Here is a 20,892-nt window from a genome sequence, read left to right as displayed (position 1 = left end):
TAATTTCTTTCTTTTCTTGATTCTTTGTTTCCACTGTTGTGGTTTTCGTTGGTTTTGATTGTAGTCAGACATGTTAAAATGATTAAGTACAAATTGCCGGGGATGGAAAACTATCTTGGTCAGTTTAGCACAGACAACACCCTCAGACAAATGCAAGTATGAAGCAATCCAGCAGAAAGACTCTTTAACAGTGTTGCCAACTCACACCATTTTATCAGAAATCTCGCGATATTTGGTGGTTTTTCTCACGATATTTGGTGTTTTTTCAGCTTCTGGATTCAAGCAGCTATAAAGCAGTTCTGTGAAACCATTCAGCCTTCCACGGATGGCTTTGCTCAGAGATCTCTGGAAAAGGCAGTAGTGCTGATAAAAGTACAACCCAGCAAAGAGTTTCCTAGCTTGTATTTTCTAAGGACCAGATTCTGATACTGTTACTTATTTTGAGTAGCACCTCGCTCTACAAGGGGTCTTTTGGACTTCAGTGGGTTGTTTTGTTGATTAAGGTGCTATTTAACATGTTTTAAGAGTGTCTGTCACTTACCTACTTAGTTGTATATTGTTGCTGTTAGTAATAATATTTATTTATTATCACCTAGCCATTGTGCTTGGCGCTAGCTCCCATTACCATAGTATCTGAGCGCCTTACAATCTTTGTTATGTGTATCCTCACAACTCCTCACTGCGAGATAAGGACATACTACTGACTCCATTATACAGATGGGCAACTGAGGCACAGAAAGATTAAAGTTAACATTTATAAAGTATGTAAGTGATTTAGGAGCCTAACTGCCATTTTCAAAAGTGACTAAGGCTCAGATCCTCAAAGGTATTTAGATGCCTCACTCCCTTTGAGAGTGAGTCATCTAAATACCTTTGAGGGTCTGGGCCTTAGGAGCTTGCATCTCACTGAAAGTCTTGGAGACTTCTGAAGATGTTATGTTACGTGACTGGCCCAAGGTCACGTAGGGAGTCTGTGGCAGAGCAGGGAATCTGGCCCTAAATGAACATTATTTATTTATTTAAAAAAATTAAAGAAAAAGGTGAAAGTAAGAATAAAAGAATTTTATGTTCCTGTAGATCTTAAAATACAACCTTCTGTCCCTTACATTTAAATAACACAAAGACTGTGACACAAACACAGAGGGAAGCCAGGAAGTTCATAGTAAAGGCTGATAGCCAGTAACTTGTGCCCATTACATTTTGTCTTGAATTAATCCTGTTTGCAAGGTGGGGTGAAGCATAGACAGATTGTCTTCCTTCCTTAACTTTGAACTTCCAGGCTTTTCAGTATTTGGGTCTCAGCTTTAAAGGGTCTCATCCTGCTCCCACAGGTCAGTGGGCCTAACTGTGCAATCCCTAGTCACACTGAGTGAGAGTAGTCTCCTTGAAGTCAGTGCAGTCACTCACATCAATGCTTATCAATGTGAATCAGCCCTCCACAGATGAGACCAGTGGGGGCAGGAAAGGCCTATAGTTACTTAAACAGGACGTTTGGGGTTCTGTATGTAATGTTAACTGCTTTAGGGACTGGTGAAATGCATGTCGTTTCTGTGCGGATACTAACAGAAAAGTAGTAAGGGGTTTAGGGGTACTTCTGCCCTCTCTTTAGTACACCTCTACCTCGATATAATGCTGTCTTCGGGAGCCAAAAAATCTTACCGTGTTATAGGTGAAACCGTGTTATATCGAACTTGCTTTGATCCGCCGGAGCACGCAGTCCCGCCCCCCCAGAGCGCTGCTTTACCACGTTATATCCGAATTCGTGTTATATTGGGTCGTGTTATATCGGGGTAGAGGTGTACATCAGTTTTTGTTCCCAGTATATTTTACAACTGGAGATGCACCATCATTGATTTAACTTTTTGAATCACTCACCACTTTTGGAAAAGTTACTTTTTGTTTGCAGAAGAATGCACAGTCCCAGAGAGACGTGGATAATGACTCCGCTTCTTAATTAAAAACAATGGAAAAAATTATTCAGCGCTGCCTGTCCGACATAGCAGAAAAAAAGCAAACAAACAGTTTGGCTTAAATACACGTAAGCTCAAATTCTGTCCTCTATCACATTGTGAAACTTCCTTGACTTCAGTGGGGGTTTCACAGGTGTAACTGAGGGGAGAATTTAGCTATACATTTTGTATAGCAATTCCAAATACAGTTCTAAAATTTGTTTATAAAACAATAACTAACATGCCCAGAATCCAAAGGGGATTGCGAAATGGGATGAAGGGTTCTCAAAGAGAAAATGAACTCAGTGCTGGTTCAAAGCACTAAGTCATTTAATACTGCAAGAGAGACAGCTTAAACCTTAAATACTGGACCAAATGCATCCCTGTCAGAAATGGTTGTACATGAGGGTAAACATGGTCTGTTGTTTTACGACAATCAAGAGGAGATTGAGCACGCTGATGTAACTCTTAATCTCTTACTTTAAAATCAAAAACATTCATGCCTTTTTGGTGACTGTGGGGAATATCAAAATTGTATCAAATCAGAGAGTCAGCAGTTTCTCTCACTCATTCACGCACCCTCCCACCCTTCTTTCCTCCCTCCTTCAGCCAGTCTGTCTTGTGTTCTGTAAATTCCAAAATATTGTTGTATGTATTTACTGTCTGGTCTGATATTTTCCCACATATTAGTATTAAAAAAGATGAATGTGACAAAGTGAACAGTGTAGATCTTTAGGCAGTCAATCAAACTTCACATAAAGCTTCCTTAAATAATAATCATGAATGATCATTATCTACTGTAGCAGTTTGTTATTTAACACAACACATTTTTCTGATTTGCAGCTACAGTGGTTCTTTCCTTTCCCTCATGCAATTTTGTATTCTGTTGAATGAGGTACTCATTGGTTCATTAATGACCATACTATATTACAGTATAGTGTACCAGAGAACATGATTTTTTAAAAATACTTTACATTTGTTTAAGGCAATTGGGGGGAAAAAGTGCAACCTACAGAACAGTCGTCAGAGTGCTTCTACTCTGGGTAGTTAACACAGTTGCTTTAGGAAATAAAATATACATTGGAGAAAGGTCAGGGATTTCCCCTGAGCCACCTACCAACCACTTGAAGTGACATTTTCATTCTGAGTGTTTCTTGTTTTGTTTTTATTTAAGTATCCTGGAGCACAATGGAAAAGTTTTAATACAAGACATCAGAAAAAAGTGCTGCAATGTCTAGTGTGCTGAGGGGAAAAAGGGAGACTTACAACTGCATCTTGAAACACTCTCAGATGATTTGAGGTAAGTGACAGAAAAGGTTTTGGCACAAATTCTATTGTAATTAATGTAATCATTATTAACTTTTGAATCTCAGGATGTCTTTTTAACCTGCATTGATAGATGAGAGAGAGAGAGAGAGAGAGAGAGTGTGTGTTTGTGTGTGTGTGTGTGTGTGTAAGTAAAAATAACATACAATTTTAATGGCAAATCCAGAGAAAAAAACAAAAATATGTAGTGTACTTCTGTTTCTGAAATTAACTACGCGAGCAAACACTATGCAGCAGACACGTATGCGTGTGTTTAACTTCATGCAAATGATTAGTCCCAGTTGAATCAATGAGGCTTCTCATGTTTAAAGTTATTCACATGCATGAGTATTTGTGGGATCAGAGACTGTATTATACGATCCTGTAAAAAGAAAGGTATTGTATAAAATATAGTGGATTGTAGGAAAATGCTTGTACAATCTCTTATTGTTATAGAACTGACATCAGTAATCAGATTTTACAGCAGTAGTATTTTTATGTTAAATAGGTACCTTTCAATTATATATATATATTTAAAAATCTTCACCTGGAATATCAGACTTCTTACAGAGGTCTGTTAATTTTATTTTATCTTTAATATTTTGGCTGGCTTAACTGCTTTGTTGGTGACATTCTAAACTGGTGCAGTTAAAACAATAAACAAAGTCTCCTTTCTGAACCAGAGCTATGAATGGTGCATCAATATTTGAATAACAGCAAAATCAGCACTTCTGTCACTCAGGCTACTTTGTGTTGTTTTGTTTTAGCATTTCCTAAATAAAGAGGGTTTAAATATGAATTGCAGTGAAGAGCCTCATCTTTCATCTTTGTTCTTCGTTTTCCAGGCCTTTATTTTGCTCGCATTCAAAAGGAATGACTGCATTTTTGTATTGAGTAAGGGTGAAAATACGGTACAGTTGTAAAACTGTGATCCCTGAAAATACTATAAATAATCATTAAAAAATCCTGTGGCCTCCTTTCCGAATAGAAATACCAAACGTTTCTTCCATTCCGCATACAGGTGTTGGAGACAAAAAATTACTATAAGAAACCTGCAAAGTTGAGGGCATGGATGAATTGCTATGTTCTCTCATGGGGCAAGGGTTAGCCAGGGTGTGGAAGGGGCAGGGAATGTAGTATCAGGCCCGTGCAGAGCATGAGAACCACCAAGGAATTCCAACACCAACCCCCCAGATCTTGGGACATCTCTATGGCGTGCCTGCATCTTGATGCACTATTGCCCTTCACTCCCCGTTCTTCAAGCAGCATGACTGCCACTAATATCTCTGAGCATTACTCAGCTCTCAGAAAGGGGAGTTAAAAAGCCATGGAGCTGACGTTCTTGTTGTAAGGAGCAGCCTTAATACTCAGGAGAATTTCCAGTGCACCACAGCACTGCAAACAGTTACTGCTCAGCTCCAAGAAGACACACAAAAACAGCACCGTGAACGGTAACGAGAAGATGGAAGAGCAGGTCATCAGCTTGGAACATCAGGTTGCTGAAGGGGAAAATGTGTTTGGCGTCTGCCATATCCTCTGTGTTCCTCTGCCCCATCCAGCTATGCTGCTCAAAACCCTACAGCGAGATTACAGGGGTCTGCATTCAGCGTGGCAGGGAAGGGTAAAATGCCCAATGTATCCCTTTCCCGCCCTCTTTTTCATATTGCTTGGACTAATCTGGATGGTGTTTGCGCCCTTCCTTGCTGCAGAGCGGAGGAGAGCATAGCAGGCCCATGGACACTGATTTATAAGTTTGTTTTGGAATCAACAGGCTTAGTGCTGGGGATCAACATATTTCCTCTTTGGTCAGTGATTTAGGGCTATTGCTTGGAAAATTGTACTAGTCCTGAAAGCATTCATACTAGTCCAATAACTAAGAATCTTTGCAAACTGCTAAAGATTATTACTTTATGCCATCTGATTGCTTAGGTTTCCTCCATGCCTTCAGGTGGTAAAAAGCATTGCTTTCTAGATCTAACTTTTCTTCAGATAGCAGGTGATAAAAATCATGTCAGAATTCAGCTAGTGCAAGAGGAAGATGTTGAATCAATTTAATGCTCTGCTAATGTTTGATATCTCCTCCTGGAAGAGACTCCTGAGGTCTCTTCCAATCCTAATCTTCTATGATTGTATGAGTCTGTGATCTCACAACCTATCTTGACTATCTGATATTCCCAGTTTTCATGTCGTGATCCCTGTCAGTACCCGGCCCAGGCCAGGGAAGCTAATGAGCCAACCAACAGACTAAATCGGGTGATGAATCCTGGTTACATGCCACCTGAGGCACCTTGCGCATACGCTAAGAAAAAGAAGTGATACAAAACGTTCACTTGTTTCTAGCCCTTTGTGGACCATAAGATATTGGATCTGCAATTATTTCAGGCCAGTGTGATGTCTTTTATTTGTGTGGTTTTTTTTAACCCTGGTGCAATGTAATCCATATAGTTTTCCTTTCCCAGTATCCTCCTAGTTCTTCTTCAAGTCATGTCTTTATGGGTGCTCCATGTCAAGATATGTGCACCCATGCACAAAATCAGAGATTTTTGTTAGAATTGTCCATGTTTGTGCCCTAGACACCCTTGTGCTCTAGTATAAGGGTATCTAGGGAAGGGGGACCCTGCCCCCACTCCAGTTCTTTCTCAGTCATGAAGGTCTAGCAAGGGACTTGGAGGCAGAGGAGAAAGAAGACAGCTAGTGGAGCACCTATAGGGATGCACGTCTCAAAGAACTCCAGTTACTGTTCACTGTTCAAGATAAATAACCTCTTTAGTTGTTGAAAAGGCGCTGAAGTGGTAGTGGTCCACCTCTTCTTATGTACCCTTATATTGGGGCACAAGGTTTTCTAGGGCACAAGCAAGGACCTGCAGATGCTGCTGACAAATATCAAGAGCACATGGGCACGGGTATATCCTGATGTGGAGCACCCACAGTGACACTACTGGAAGAACTCACGTTATAATAATAATATATACCTATCTCATAGAACTGGAAGGGACCTTGAAAGGTCATCAAGTCTAGTCCCCTGCCTTCACTAGCAGGACCAATTTTTTTTGCCCCAGATCCCTAAATGGCCCCCTCAAGGATTGAACTCACCACCCTAGGTTTAGCGGGCCAATGCTCAAACCACTGAGCTATCCCTGTACAATGTAAGTAACCGCTCCTCCTTCTTCTCTTCTGAGCCAAGGACAAAGGTGGCTATAAAGTACAGGGGAACGACAGTGCGTCTGTATGGCCTTTTTAATCATTTGGACAACTTTCTTTTGCAGTCACAATGGGTTTGTCCTATCTAGTTTTCTTCTCAGACAGATGTGGAAGACCATTTTTTGGAGGGGTACTAGAAAAAGGAAAATACGTTGGCAACACGAGCTACATTATAAAATGCATAAAAATTGTATGGCAACTTCTGCCATTTTCTGGATTCCTTGTCAGGAGGACTTAAAGAAATAGTGCACCCTTTTGTGTGTATAGAACATAAGGTTCCATGGTGTATGTCAGTGAGTTAATTGGATGTCAACTGGGCGGAAGGGTTGGTTTTCTTCTGCATTTTATTTTTCACTTGGAGTGGATTATGGGATCTGAGCCGTTCTTGGATTAAAGATGTGCTAGTTTTCTTTTCCATTTTCCTGCTCTTCCTACAATTTACCTCCTAGCCCCTGATCCTCAGGTCTCCCAAACCATTACATTACTGTAGCTTCTGAAGGAAGATGTCGTTGGTTGGCCCTTTTTTTTTTTTTGGTCAACTAATGAAAAAGGGCTCCCCCTCCTCCCCAGATGAGCTGCTTTGGTAACCAAAGCAACTTGTGTTAAGTGGAAATGAGGCTTTGCTAATATGTGTGCTTGCTTCGAGTTCCCTGCAAATGGATCTTTTCAATGGGGTGTGCCTTTTGTGAATCAGAAGGAGAGCTACAGGCTGCCAGACACATAGTGCAATTGTTCATTTGTTTACATGTGTCAGTGTAAGCTTTTGTAAAAGGGAGGTGCTGGGGAGGGAGAAGAGGGAGCTTTATTGTGTGTGGTTGAGTGAGTGTCATGAAACAACACAGTGCATGGTTTCAGGGAGATACAGGCTGCCTATAGTGCCTCTGATGGGTATGTTCCATTTAGTACTGATGAGCAGTCCCTCTGATTTTCATTTATTAGTAAGCCAGATAAAAATTAAATGACTTGAAGGTGAAGTAGCATTTGTCTACTCGGGCTGTAAACCACAAAAGGCAAAATATTCAAAATCTGAAAAGTTTCCAACACTTTCTTTAAATCATGTGCATTGTCTTTCAAAAGAGCAATGTAAATATGAATGAAACCAGTACTGTGATCCCGCAGTGAGGCTATTCATTATAAAGGCCATAGTAGTACAGATTAGACATGGCTCTGACCCAAAACCTGCTTGCAACTTTGAGAAAGTTAGGATCCAGATCTGAACTTTGTGTTTTAGGGCCATTTCTAGTAGAGGGTGATTTTTAACTTCGTCCATAAAATTGGAGGAGCCCATTAAATAACATTTTGCCTGTCTCTGACCTGCCCCTTTCTCTTCCCAAGATCAGTACTGTATAAGTGCAGAAGCCATGTTTTTGAGCACACTTGTGGCAAAAGCACACTGATTCAGGGACCCGTGGATCACTTTATCTGGTTCTGAACTCCCATCACACAGATGTATTTTTTTTAATAGGCCCGGTCCCTTTCTGGAGTTAAAACTTTCTTGTCCAGTGAGGATTTTGCAGGATCTTGAAGGAGTTAAGTGGCGTGGCCTTAAAGCCCCATGAAGCCCCAAATCTATGGGCCAATCCACTTCGGAGTATACTGTGCTACACTGAGTGGACTTGTGATGCTGCAGCTGCCAAGTGGTCACACAGATGGGTTTGAAAGGAAGGAGGGACCATGGAGGTGAGTATGTTTCTAGTGAGATCCCACAGGTTCTTGGTACTAAGCTATTTAACATTTTTATCAAAGACCTGGAAGAAAACATAAAATCACTGATAAAGTTTGCAGACAACACAAAAATGATAGGAGTAGTAAATAAATAAGAGGGCAGGTCTCTGATACAGAGCGATACGGATTGTTTGGGAACCTGGGCACAGGCAAACAATATACATTTTAATGCAGCTGAATGGAAATGTATTTATCTAGGTTGGAACAAAGAATGAAGGCCATACACACAAGATGGGGGACTCCATCCCGGGAAGCAGGGACTCTGAAAAAGATTTGGGAGTTGTGGATAATCAGCTGAACATGAGCTCCCAGTGTGATGCTTTGGCCAAAAGAGCTAACGTGATCCCTGGATACCTAAATAGGGGAATCTCAGGTAGGCATAGAGAGGTTATTTTACCTCTGTATTGGGCACTTGTACAACTGCTGCTGGAATACAGTGTCTAGTGTCTACAATTCAAGAATGATGTTGGAAATTTAAGAGGGTTCACAGCACAGCCATGAGAATTTTTAAAAGATTAGAAAATATGCCATATAATGATAGAGGCAAAGAACTCCGTCTATTTAGCTTAACAAAGAGAAGGTTAGGGGGTGACTTAAACACAGTCTATAAGTAACTACATGGGGAACTAAATGTTGATAATGGGCTTTTCAGTCTAGCAGAGAAAGGTATAACACGATCCAATGGCTTGAAGTTGAAGCTAGACAAATTTAGACTGGAAAGAAGGTGCAATTTTTAAACTGTGAGCGTAATTAACCGTTGGAACAATTTACCAAGGGTTGTGGTGGACTCTCCATCCCTGGTCATTTTTAAATCAAGATTAGATTTTTTTTTTTTTTTTTTTTTAAAGATATGCTCTAGTTCAAACAAGAATTATTTTGGGGAAGATCTTCAGCCTGGGTTATGCAGAAGGTCAGACTAACTGTTCACAATTGTCCTTCTGGCCTTGGAATCTATGAATCATACTGTCTTGGCTTTGTTCCCCCTTCTGCATATATAGGGGTCTTTGCACACTTTCCCCCTGCTCGTTTTTCCCCTGTGCACTCGTTGCCTTCATAGGCCTCTTCAGTCGTTGTAGCTGCATCGTCTCTAGGGAGTTGTCTGGCTATTTGTGGTTTTACTCGTCCTCCAGCTACGTCAGAGATTCAAATCCAGCACTCAGGGACATTATGTGGATTTATGACACTCCTGTGGGACTTTGGATCCATAAACCAATGAATGGATTACAGTGAGACATAAAGTATTTTCATCTGTAACATATAATCCTGCTATGATATTGTTCATGTTGTTATGCAAGGGAAAGCTGGCATTGATATACCAACCTGTCAAAAGATAGGAGACGCCTGTAAGCATGAATGAACTGAGGACTTCTTTTGACAATGAATTTGGCCTTTTCCTAATAACATTCTGCTTCTGGACTATAGTTTAGAAGAATGGATGCAGTTTTTCTTTTAATGATGAATTAAAATATTTTTAAAATAATTAAATACCAAAAAGCTCAGAACAATTTTTTTCAAACCTGGGTAATTTAAAGGTAGGCTCCTAAATATAGATTGCACATTTGCATCATCCATTGACTTCAAGGATTCAGGTTGGACAATTTTGGCCAAAGACTCTTTATCATTAGCTGCACACACATAAAATATCTTAAAGCTACAAACAAATCTATTTAAAAACAAAATATTTGAAAATCATTCCCTGATCTAGTTAACTGCCAAAACCTGTGTTCAGGATTCTGTGTATCCTTTGCTCTCACTGATAACATCATGAACACCGAAAGGACTGTGAGAAGCTTGTTCGTTGGCCGTCCAACTTTTGAGTATCTGTATTACAGCCAACTATTGTAAGAGAAACAGAACAAGGCATTAGATGCTACTTCTGCAAAGGATGAGATGGGATTGCAGAATTTTGGGCCATGCATGTCAGTGAAAGGCTTTTTTAACTATGGTATGACTCCTAGTCCATGTCATACCACATGCTGGTATGCCACGATGAAACACTGCTGAAAAATGTGTGTGTAAATTGCCTTTCATTTTACTGTCATTCAGTGCAATAGTGCCTAGCCTCTAAAGAGGCAGAGCATAGCAATCCAGAGAGTGGTATTGCTGGATTATATATCAGTTAGTGTTTAGGTGCATCTGATGTTAAAAAGCACTGAAATAGCCTTAAAGTAGGCAGTGTGGTACAGTGTTTATTGCCAGGGATTTGGAATTGGAAGAAGTGGGTTGTACTTTGATTCTTCCACTGACTTGTTATGTAATCTTGGGCAAGTCATTTAGGAGAGATTTTCAAAGGCACAATAGGTAGTGAGATACCTAACTGCCATTTGTGCCATTTCCCCCCTTATCCTCTGTGCATTTCAAGTTTCTCCATCTTTAAAAAGAGAATAATATTTACCTTTCTTTGTAAAGCACTTAAAGATTGTTGGGTAAAAGGGGTTTTAGATAAAATGCAAAATATTATTTGGAAAACTTACTTGAGTAATGGCTCAAAACCTAATTGAATCTGCAAGGCCAGTAGCCCAGACACAGTGGAAACAGCCTATTTCCTCTCTGTTAACGTACCAAGCAGCAGAAACCTGTGTGAGGGAACTCTGTTGCTCCCTTGTGGAGTTTCGCACTCCAGCAAAGGGGTGGCGTGTGGGTATGGTGAGGGCATGGCCAAAGGGTCCACGGTGTGCATGGATCCACAAGACCTAAGCACTATTTGTGGTGGGGAGCAGTTGGGCTGTGTCTACACCTTCCCACCACTTCCCTTCTACTCTGCAGTAGTGCCTGCAACTGTGCTTCTCAACGGGCACAGGATGGTGAGGCTGGAGATTCTATTCCTAAACCCTGCAGTTCTTGTGGGCATTTCTTTGCATGCACTGTTTACTCAATAGGCCTCATCCAAACCCCAGTGAGGTCAATGGAAGATATCTACTGACTTCAGTGTGCTTTGGATCAGGCCCAATATGCTCATGTTCCAGGGTTTGTCCTATAGTAACATTGTTTTAAATGGTAGTGTTTTGGAGCATTACTGCAGAATGCTACAGTATTTTTTAAATAAAGGGGCTGCATGCCAATATCACACAATGACATTTTGCTGTTCCAATTCTTATGCTTAGGCATTCATCCCAATTTGGCCCAAATTTCTGGTATGTGATATTTTTTCTAAATACTGTACTGCTCAGTGTAATCCATCATGCATATTTTTGGATTATTTATACCTACCCAAGTCTGTCAACACAAATATACCTCAACAGCACATCAGATAGTGATAATCCCTGTTGAGAAAGCAATTATTGTGTTTGCATAGAATTAGGTGACTGTGGAGGTGTGGGTTTTTTCCTGAAGCTGGAATGAGACACATTTAAGGTGAGCAGTAACATGCAAATTTCCAACTATTTTCTGTTGTTGCGATTTTAAAATGATTAAGCCACGAATATGGGGTGAACTGTTGATTGAGTATGACTGTGTTTCCAAAGTGTAGATCTGCACCCAGTCCTGCATGCATCTAAAATGTATGTCTGTGAAGTGGCACAATATGGTAGAAGCTCACTGTCCTTATACCATGCTGAGACCCACTACATTTTTGGTTTTAGCACTTCTTTCTTCCAAAAGGAATCTAGCCCTAATTTTAAAAAATGGTTAAGAAAAGCCAAGCCAACTATTGTATTTTCTAAAGCTGGCATGATTTGGAGATGAAATTAAGTCAAAAGGAAACGACAGTTCTAGACACCAAAGTTGACAGCAAGCCGACAAGCCAGTCTGTGGTTCTCATGATTTCATTTCTGGAAGGTACAGCACTGGTCCAAAACACAAAAAGGGGACACAATTATTTTCCTTTCTGGTAAGTTTCAAATAAAACACAATGTGCTACACAGAAAGGATCAAACTTTTTTGTGCGGAATTTCACTCTTCTTTTTCTGGTGTGATTCATCGCACCTCTTCAGTCTCAGCCCTCACTTAGTTTAAATAACCTTGCAGGCCTGCAGTTGCAAGCTGTTTCTGTGAAGCTCTCCTGGTTTGCAATAAAACTTTTTTTTTTTTTTTAAGGTTTTAGGGCTTCAACTGACTTTTTTGTTCCTGTTTCCCAGGTCTGTTTTACTCGCATTTTATATTAACCACCCTATTGCACCTGCTTGAGCCCTGTGATAGGCAAAAACACATTACAGTTGCAGATAGAACAAGGAATGAATCACTGCATTCTGCCTTTCAATTAGATTACTTAAATTACAAAGCATAAGTATTCCTTTTGGTATGGCACAGCAGCATTATTATCTCACTGCATTGATGGAATGGGAGTGGAAGTGAACATAATTCTTCTTCTATTACATCGTTAATGAGCCACAATTAAAAATAGTGTGTTGGCGTGCTAGAGCGAATGTGTTATTTTCAGAATTTTATGTAAGCCATTTCTGCTGTTGTACTTAGCCAGCGCCATGTTGCTCTGAAAGCTTTTAGAAATAAAATTGCCAAAAGGTCTGTCTGCTTGTTGAAAGCTAATTGGACAGTAAAGTCTGTCAGCTATAAAGGTTTAAGTTTGCTACTGTGTGTCAAAGTCTATTTGTGTTTCTTAGGTTTTCTTTTTGGATGACTCCTTTACTATCTATATAGGAAAGAAAATCACACAGTACAGTAGGTTTGTTATATATGCACAGAGCTCCACTTGGATTCCATGTCTGATGCTTTTGGTTGAAAGCCTGACTCAGGCTAGGTCTACACTACCCGCCTGAATCGGCGGGTAGAAATCGACCTCTCGGGGATCGATCCCCGAATCGACGCTCTTACTCCACCAGCGAAGGTGGGAGTAAGTGCCGTCGACGGGAAGCCGCAGAGGTCGATTTTGCCACCGTCCCTACAGCGGGGTAAGTCGGCTGCGATACGTCGAATTCAGCTACGCTATTCGCGTAGCTGAATTTGCGTATCTTAAATCGACCCCCCCCGTAGTGAAGACGTAGCCTCAGAGGTGTTGCAAGACTGCTAATGCTAATACTTTCAGTGTTCAAATATATACGTGTATACGCACATGTAGGAGTTTCATTTCAATTGTCTTTTTTATATCTTTTTCCAAAACTTAAAAGTCATTCTTAGCAATTTGCTAATTTTTTCAGCACTTGTAGCTTCTGAAAGAATTGACATCACTGAGAGAGTAGAAAATAATCCTGTCATTTTCGTCTTGACAGCATTCTGCTCTGTGCTCCAAAAACCTGATGCATAATAATGGATGAGCCAAAGATTTCTTGGAATTGTCTCCATTTTCCCCCCCTTGCGCAATTCTGTTCTATTTTTAGCATCATAGCAGGGAGCTCATCAGTGCACTGGACCACGTTCATGTTTAAACCATATAGTTCCTTGTAACTTTAGAACAAAATGAAGTGGATGGGTCAAGTGCTGAAGGGTGGTTTGTTTATTTTGGTAACCTGACATGGGGTCATATTGAAAAGCAACCTTGCTTGAAATCCCTGGGTGAGGGCTGGGGTGGTCAGTGAATCAAGGGTTCCCCATCACACTACTATCATGGCTCCCCATTGCATTGAGTCAGCAGCACTGTGTGGAGCACTTGATGTGCTGAAACCTTGGCACTGAAACGGTTGGCTACATCCACCTCATGACCATCTCTGTTAGAAAGCTCCATCTCCCAGGAGACCTGCTCAACCCCTCATGCCTTTTCTAGAATGAATCATTCTGCCTGGCCCTCCAGAACTTCCTCTTCCACCCCCGAGCCTACCCTATACGTCCTCTGTTTTCAAGTCTTGCCCAACAGCGGGTGGGTCTGGGACAGAGCAGGTGAGAAAAATTAAATAAAAATTAAATGTGGTGAAAAATTAACATGATTTTTAAATACATTTTTCAATCAGCTTTATTTGGCAGGGAAACCTGCCAAAACACAAGTAGTTGATGGACTTAGGAGACCTTGGTTCAAGTCCTTGCTCTGCCATAGACCGCCTATGTGACCGTGGGCAAGTCTCTTAGCCTCTCTGTGCTTCAGTTCCCTGTCTATAAAATGTGAAGAATAGTAGTTCCCTACCTCACGGGGATGTTTGTGAGGATATACATGAAGATTGAGAGGCACTCAGATACTGTAGTATTGGAGGCCATATAAGTACCCAAGATATATAGGTAGGATATAAGCAGTGTTGTTGGATAATCTTGGCCAAATCAAGGAGGGTATCATGAATGAGGGGAATAACTGTCTGACACGTCGTGCTCAGAATGTATGTGTGAAGTTCGGCGTCCATGGGGAGAGAGACTGTTTAACTATGGAACCCAAAGAAATGTGTAGGAAAAGAGTGCCAAATTATAGCAAAGGGAGCATTTTAAAATGTTTTCTCTGCAAGGGGTAGCAAATATCTTACCAAAAATTTGACATTGGAAATGCAATTGTTCTGTGAAGAGCTATTGGGCCAAGTTTGGAGATGGAATTCAGTCATTCAAGTGTGAAACGGAAGGATTTAAAGTTCTGCTTTTAAACTACAAATTTCAAATTAACCTTCGCTGTGGAGTCGCTACTGACGTCTCCATAATATCATTGTTGGTGCTAATGTCTGTACTTCAATTCACAAAGAAATGTTTCAGACAGAAACATTCTAGGCTCATAACAAAATAAGACATGTAAAAACTTTCACCTTGAGTTTCTGGTGACAAACCAGCAGGGCTTTGCTGTCATGGTTGATGATGTCAGTGTAATTTCTCTAGAGTTTTCATTAACATGAGGTCCCGGATCTCCTCCTCCCTGCGGACTGCTCAGGACATGTTGATTTTAGACACCCAGGATCCCTTGGGAAAGAACACTTCCCTTGTTTTGTTGTGTTCCTTTCCCCAGCTGCGCAGCTCCTGGTCTGTTCTTTGAACTTTCCAGCTTCTGTGCTTTGCTCCTGGTGCTGGCAGTCCAGTGTAGTTGACAAAAATCCTACTTAACAAAGCTTTAAAAAACAGGGGTGCAGTAAATTTCATTTGACTGCCAGCACCCAGAGCAGAGCACAGTTGGGAAAGCGGCAGAGAGACTGGGGTGCGGGCAATAGAAGGGGCAGAGAACATACAACAGTGGATCATGGGTGGGAGAAAGGGGAGAAGAAGAGGCAACATATAGGGGATAAGAAAGGAAGTTGGATAATAAGGGAAGGGTGAGATTAATGAATAATTTAAAAACATTAGTTTACTAACCTTTTTAGTGCCCTGCTGACATGCAGTACATGCCAGGCAAAGCCACAACTTGAGTAGCTGGTGTGCTGGCCTCATTGAAATCAATTGCAAAACTCTCATTGACTTCAGTGGACCAGGATTTCACCCATGTTTACTGCATGTCCCATGCTGCTGAGGTTTGCCATGTCAGAGTATATACGTTCACTGAGTACACATGGCATGCTGATATGCACAAGGTTAACCTAAGCGTGACTGTAAATCTGTGGGGAATGGGGTAGCCTGGGTAACTCCATTGATTCCAGCAGTTACATCAATGTAAAATTGGAGTAACACCATGGTGAGTTAGACCTTTCATTTTTTCCTCAGGTGGAAAGTCTGTAGGGGGAATTATATTGCATATATGCTTGGTAATATATTTTTAGTAAAACCTTTATAATATCACTTTGGTTAATATCTACGCTTCACTTCTTAGTATTAAATCTGACAGATTTATTCTGCAAAGTATCCTTGATATAAGAACAAATTCCTATTTAATGTTGCAACCAGACAAACATCATTATATTTTCCTCTCCTGCCTTCTTTTTGAAATTTTGAATTCCAAATAAAACACTTCTTTTGCTCAGTTGCTAGGATTCATGGCAGAAATAACCAGCCACCTGAAGTATCAGTGAATGAAATGTATACAGAAATGATGAGGTAGTGAGAGTTTTGGTGTGCTTTTCCTGTTGACATTGCTCAGTTTATAATAGAGCCTATCATGCTATGGCATTCCTGCATATGGACAGCACTTTACAGTACGGGAAAGATGTATGCATAGAATGTATTGTGATTAGAGAGCAATGATGCATAGTTCTGTTGTGAACTAATTTTACTTTTCATGTTCAAAAAGTCTTTAGGTGTTATGTACAATAAAAGGATTTTCACTGTTATGTAAATCTTACATTAAATAGGTTGGAATGTAAAATTAATATATTCACAGAGAAGGAATAACAATGTTCTATGTACAATTTCCATGCAGACAACTGCAGTACAACATTGCTAATCTTCACACTATATAATTCATCTTCCCGTCTCATCATAAATTAAACATCCAAGTACTGTAGTCTGTTTTCCCAATCCGAAAGTCCCGATTCAGGAAAGCACATATGCATGTGCTTAAGTCCACCCTAACTGAAGATAGCACTTTAAATCCTATTAATAATATATGGAGATATCCTATCTCCTGGACAGGACCCTGAAAGGTCATTGAGTCCAGCCCCCTTCCTTCACTAGCAGGACCAAGTACTGATTTTGCCCCAGATCCCTAAGTGGTCCCCTCAAGGACCGAACTCACAACCCTGGGTTTAGTAGGCCAATGCTCAAACCACTGAGCTATCCCTCCCCCATTGAAGCCAAGGAGGTGTTTAAGTTAAACAGATACTTAAATGCAGTTCTGAACAGAGAAGATTTCCTGAATTGGAGCCCAATACACTCTAATATTTGTACACAATATACTACAGCACATTTAGTAGTACGTCATGAGGTATTAGCCTAAATAATAAAACTTCAATTAAAATATATTTTGTAAAGCTTGCTTTTTTCTGTTTGTTCACTAATTAATTTAAAGTGATAATTCATCCAGTAACTTGGAACGGATATCTCAGTCATTAATGCAAAGTAGCAAAGTTCTGCTGTAAGTTTAATACAGTGTTAAGGGTGAGAATGTGAGTGAACAGAAATCAGGAAATTCATTATAAAGTTTTGTTTTGCAATCTGAGGCCCAAGTCACAGATACTGTGTGTTATAATATACAATATGCATTTTGTTAAATAGCTTTGCAAAATCATCCAGAAAACTGTTAGCAAAAACCTACCAGACAGTTCTTATTCACACACACACACACACACACACACACACTTTCACATCCTCTGCACTGTGCATCCCCAGCACCACCTTATAAAGAGTTAAAAATAAGAGCAACACTCTCCCTCCAGTTCTTCATCCACTTTGTAGGTTACCTTTAACTATGGTGCCGCACTGAAAACAGTGGTGTTCCATGGGTATGGAGAGGGCAGAATTTGTCTGTTACTAAGGCTGCGTCTACATGGGGATAAAAAACCTGTGGCTGGCCTGGGTCAGCTGACTCTGGCTCGTGAGGGTCAGGCTCCAGGGCTGAAAAATTGCTGTTTAGGCTTGGGCTGGAACTCAAGCTCTGGGACCCTGTGAGAGTGTAGAGGGTTCCAGAGTTCAAGCCTGAGCCCAGACGTCTACACAGCCATTTTTAGCCCCGCAAGCCCAAGTCAGCTGACCCAGGCCAGCAAACTGCGGGGCGTTAATCCCGGTGTAGATATACCCAGAGAGAACTGGCTGCTAACCAGGCTTTTCTAGAAACTATGTAAAATAACAAGTTAAATTGTGAAAAAAAAGACTGGAAAACACACATGAGCAGAACTCAAATGACTACCAGTAGTCCCTTTTTTCAGATACAACGGAAGAATTTGTAATGTTTCATACTTGTTAGCATCAAATACTTTGTTTGGTGCTATTGTTTTAGCCACAGCTGGAATAAGTACTTATTGCACTGGGCCTGCAACTATGAAGGTGATAAATGGTGACTGGAAATTATTTGTATGTAATCCGCTTGGTTATGTTATCTCCTAAATGCATATAATGTCATACCATTTCAAATGGTATCTAATGACCTTATGCACTTTACTCTGTGCCTTGTGATATGAATTAATGTCAGCTTATGCACTGCTAAATTTACAGGAATGGCATTGACAATGAAAGTAACATAAATATTGTGGATGCCTGGGATGCTTTTGTAGTGTGTGTGTGTTATAAGATGGAATACTTTGCTTTTACATTGATGAACTACGGGAGCAGTGCTATAAATGAAAGTTCTGTGTTTATCCGCAGAGGGACTATGGTAATGTGGTGGTAATGCTTACTTGACATGGCCTTTGCTGAAAACGTAGACTCCGACATCTAGTCTAAGTAAAAATATAACAATAAACAGGACACAGAATTTAATGCATGCAACTCTCTTAGAGCCTACCAAGGGGTTGCCACTGCATAGTTATACAGGTAGGGAAGCAATAAGGAACCATCATCAATCAGACCTCTCATTCTTCTTTATGTGGAAGTATTAATCTCCCCAAAGCTTTTATTAACTCTCCCCATGTCCCCTAAGGCTTCAGTGTTAAACTGCCTCAGACCATTGTCCCCAGCTGCTTCCATTTCTGCTGCCTGGCTGAGGCTGGAGGGAGAATCATTCAGGTTACATTATGGAGAACAATATTGGTTGCTGCCCAGAGTCTTTCTCTCTAGATTTGTTCCCTCCCATTGGGACTGTTACTCATGCTTTTTTAGATGGGGGATTAAAATAAATGTTTCCTATTTTTTTTTTAAATACCTATGGTATGTGTCTAAAATGATAGCACTTGTGCCAGCACCCCCTTTTAACTTTAAATGTATCCCCTGCGCTGTTTGCAGGTCATATGTGTCTTTTGAACTTGAAAGAGAGTCAATGCCAAAAGGAAACCTTTTCCCCCCTGACAGAGCAGATTTTAAATAATTGCAATCAGTACACAGTGTGGAGCAAATACAACAATGAAGTTCATGGGTGACTGTGCATAAATTTCCTGAGAACATTGTGGACATATTTGCAGTTTACAAAGTTACTATCTGATTTTTCTTTGATTTTTTTTTTAACATGTAGAAATTCATTTACAAGTTCTAAACTAATTCCCCTGCTATTGGAGATGTTTATAACCTCTAATTTGCCTACCATGCCCCTTGCAAAGAACAGCAAGAGCTGTAACTGCTGGCAAGAAGCCAGGGCTCTGTCAGAGCCTCTGTGCGGAAGAAAGGCGGAGCCGCACTTTCATTGTACTGTTGCATTTGATGGAAGTGAGACACTGTATAAGCTGTTTTACAAATAAACCTACAGTACAACCATCCCTTCAAATAATGCTCTGGAAAGTTGCATATCTAAAAGCAAGAAACTCTTATTGGAGTGGGAAGAATTGTCTATATACTGTTAAATGAAAGGTGAGGAAACATTTAGATCCATTCACAAGTTGAAGTGAAGAGACACATTGCTAGACTAACTTGCTCCAGTAAGTTGCTTTGCAGATTTTTTTTATCATGTTGAGATCACTGCTGTTTGCTTGCATTAGAGAATTATTTCTAATAGAGATTTACTTTTGTGTTGTTTTTGCATTTTGGAAAGGGCTGTCCATTTTGGAAAATGATGACGGGTATATATCAAATTTGGGTATTTTTTCCTCCAAACTCAGAGAAGTGTCTCATATATTAAACCAGGTTTCTGACCTCATTTCTCAATGGAATTTTAAATGGGGGAAACTAAGAGTACTAATTAGTGCCTCATTAAGTACTTATAGTTGAGTATGATAATTTTCTTGAAAGGATAATGTAGTAGATGAATAAAAGAATTCTCTATTAAAAATGAATACAAAGTCATTTTAAACCAGACATTTCATTTATAAAAAATAATAGAATTAAAGCCATATATATTGAATAACTTGGAGACATTGTTAGGCCATTAATTCTAAACACTGACCTACCTTGAAAATGGTCTTACTGCATATGGCCAAATTTTCAAAAGTGCCATCTACATTTACAACTGTAATTTAGGCCCCAAAATAGCCATTAACATGCCAGCCAACCAAATAGTATGTACAGTTGCAGTAATTGCATTGCCAAACGTAGACATGGGAGTGTGCTGTGGCCTCAGTGCATTGACAGAACTGTCTACTCAGTTTCACTAGTTCCCCATGTTGTTTGGGTCTTCCAACAGTGGCATGGGAAACATTTTTTAAGTAGGAAATTGTGAATATGAACTCAAAAAAATTATAAGGGAGAATTACAGGCAGGTATATTATCTGGTACAATTTAAACTCATTTTTAAAATTTGCCTAGAATGCTAGCTCAGAGTGTCCTTTAATACACATCTTTATTTGCAAGAAACTCTGTTTCAACTCATGAATTATTGTGGTCGGAGAGAAGAAACATATTGCAGAATAGAAAGCAGTTTAATATTCTGATAACAAAATCATTTTAGGTCATGGCTTTTTCTCTGTGTAGTTTTCGTTTATTTCCTGCACTAAAATTCCTCTTGCAGCAGGAGTGAGCAGATCAGTCTGAGCCTCCTGTTTTTTTGTTGGGCTCCCAGCTGGAAATCCCTCCCTCGATTTTTCCATTGATAAAGAGTCACAAAGGGAATCTAGGATAGAGGAATGGGAGGAAATAGAACCATGTGTACTCTTGGACTTGAATCACAAAAGAGTTAACTAATGTAGATACAGTATTGAACCAGTTGCATTCCTTTCATGGTCAGACTCAATTAGCTGTGGTCTTAACATTTGTAGTTGTCCTCAAAGTCATGTAACAAATCAGCTGTCTATTGTCTTCTTACTGCAGATACTCTGAAAGAGTATTGCAAAGCATTTTTTTTCTTTTCCATAGACTATTTTATATGACCTTCAGGAATTCCAAGTCGCAACAGGGGGCCAAAGAGTATTCATACAAAATGCTCTTATTGTTAATTTATAAAATGTGGCTTTCACTAATAAAATAAAAACGT

The sequence above is a fragment of the Emys orbicularis genome, chromosome 2 (genome assembly GCF_028017835.1).
Source record: "Emys orbicularis isolate rEmyOrb1 chromosome 2, rEmyOrb1.hap1, whole genome shotgun sequence".
NCBI classification, from domain to species: domain Eukaryota; kingdom Metazoa; phylum Chordata; order Testudines; family Emydidae; genus Emys; species Emys orbicularis.
The sequence above is the reverse complement of the archived record's forward strand: the minus strand, read 5'-3'. Positions refer to the sequence as shown.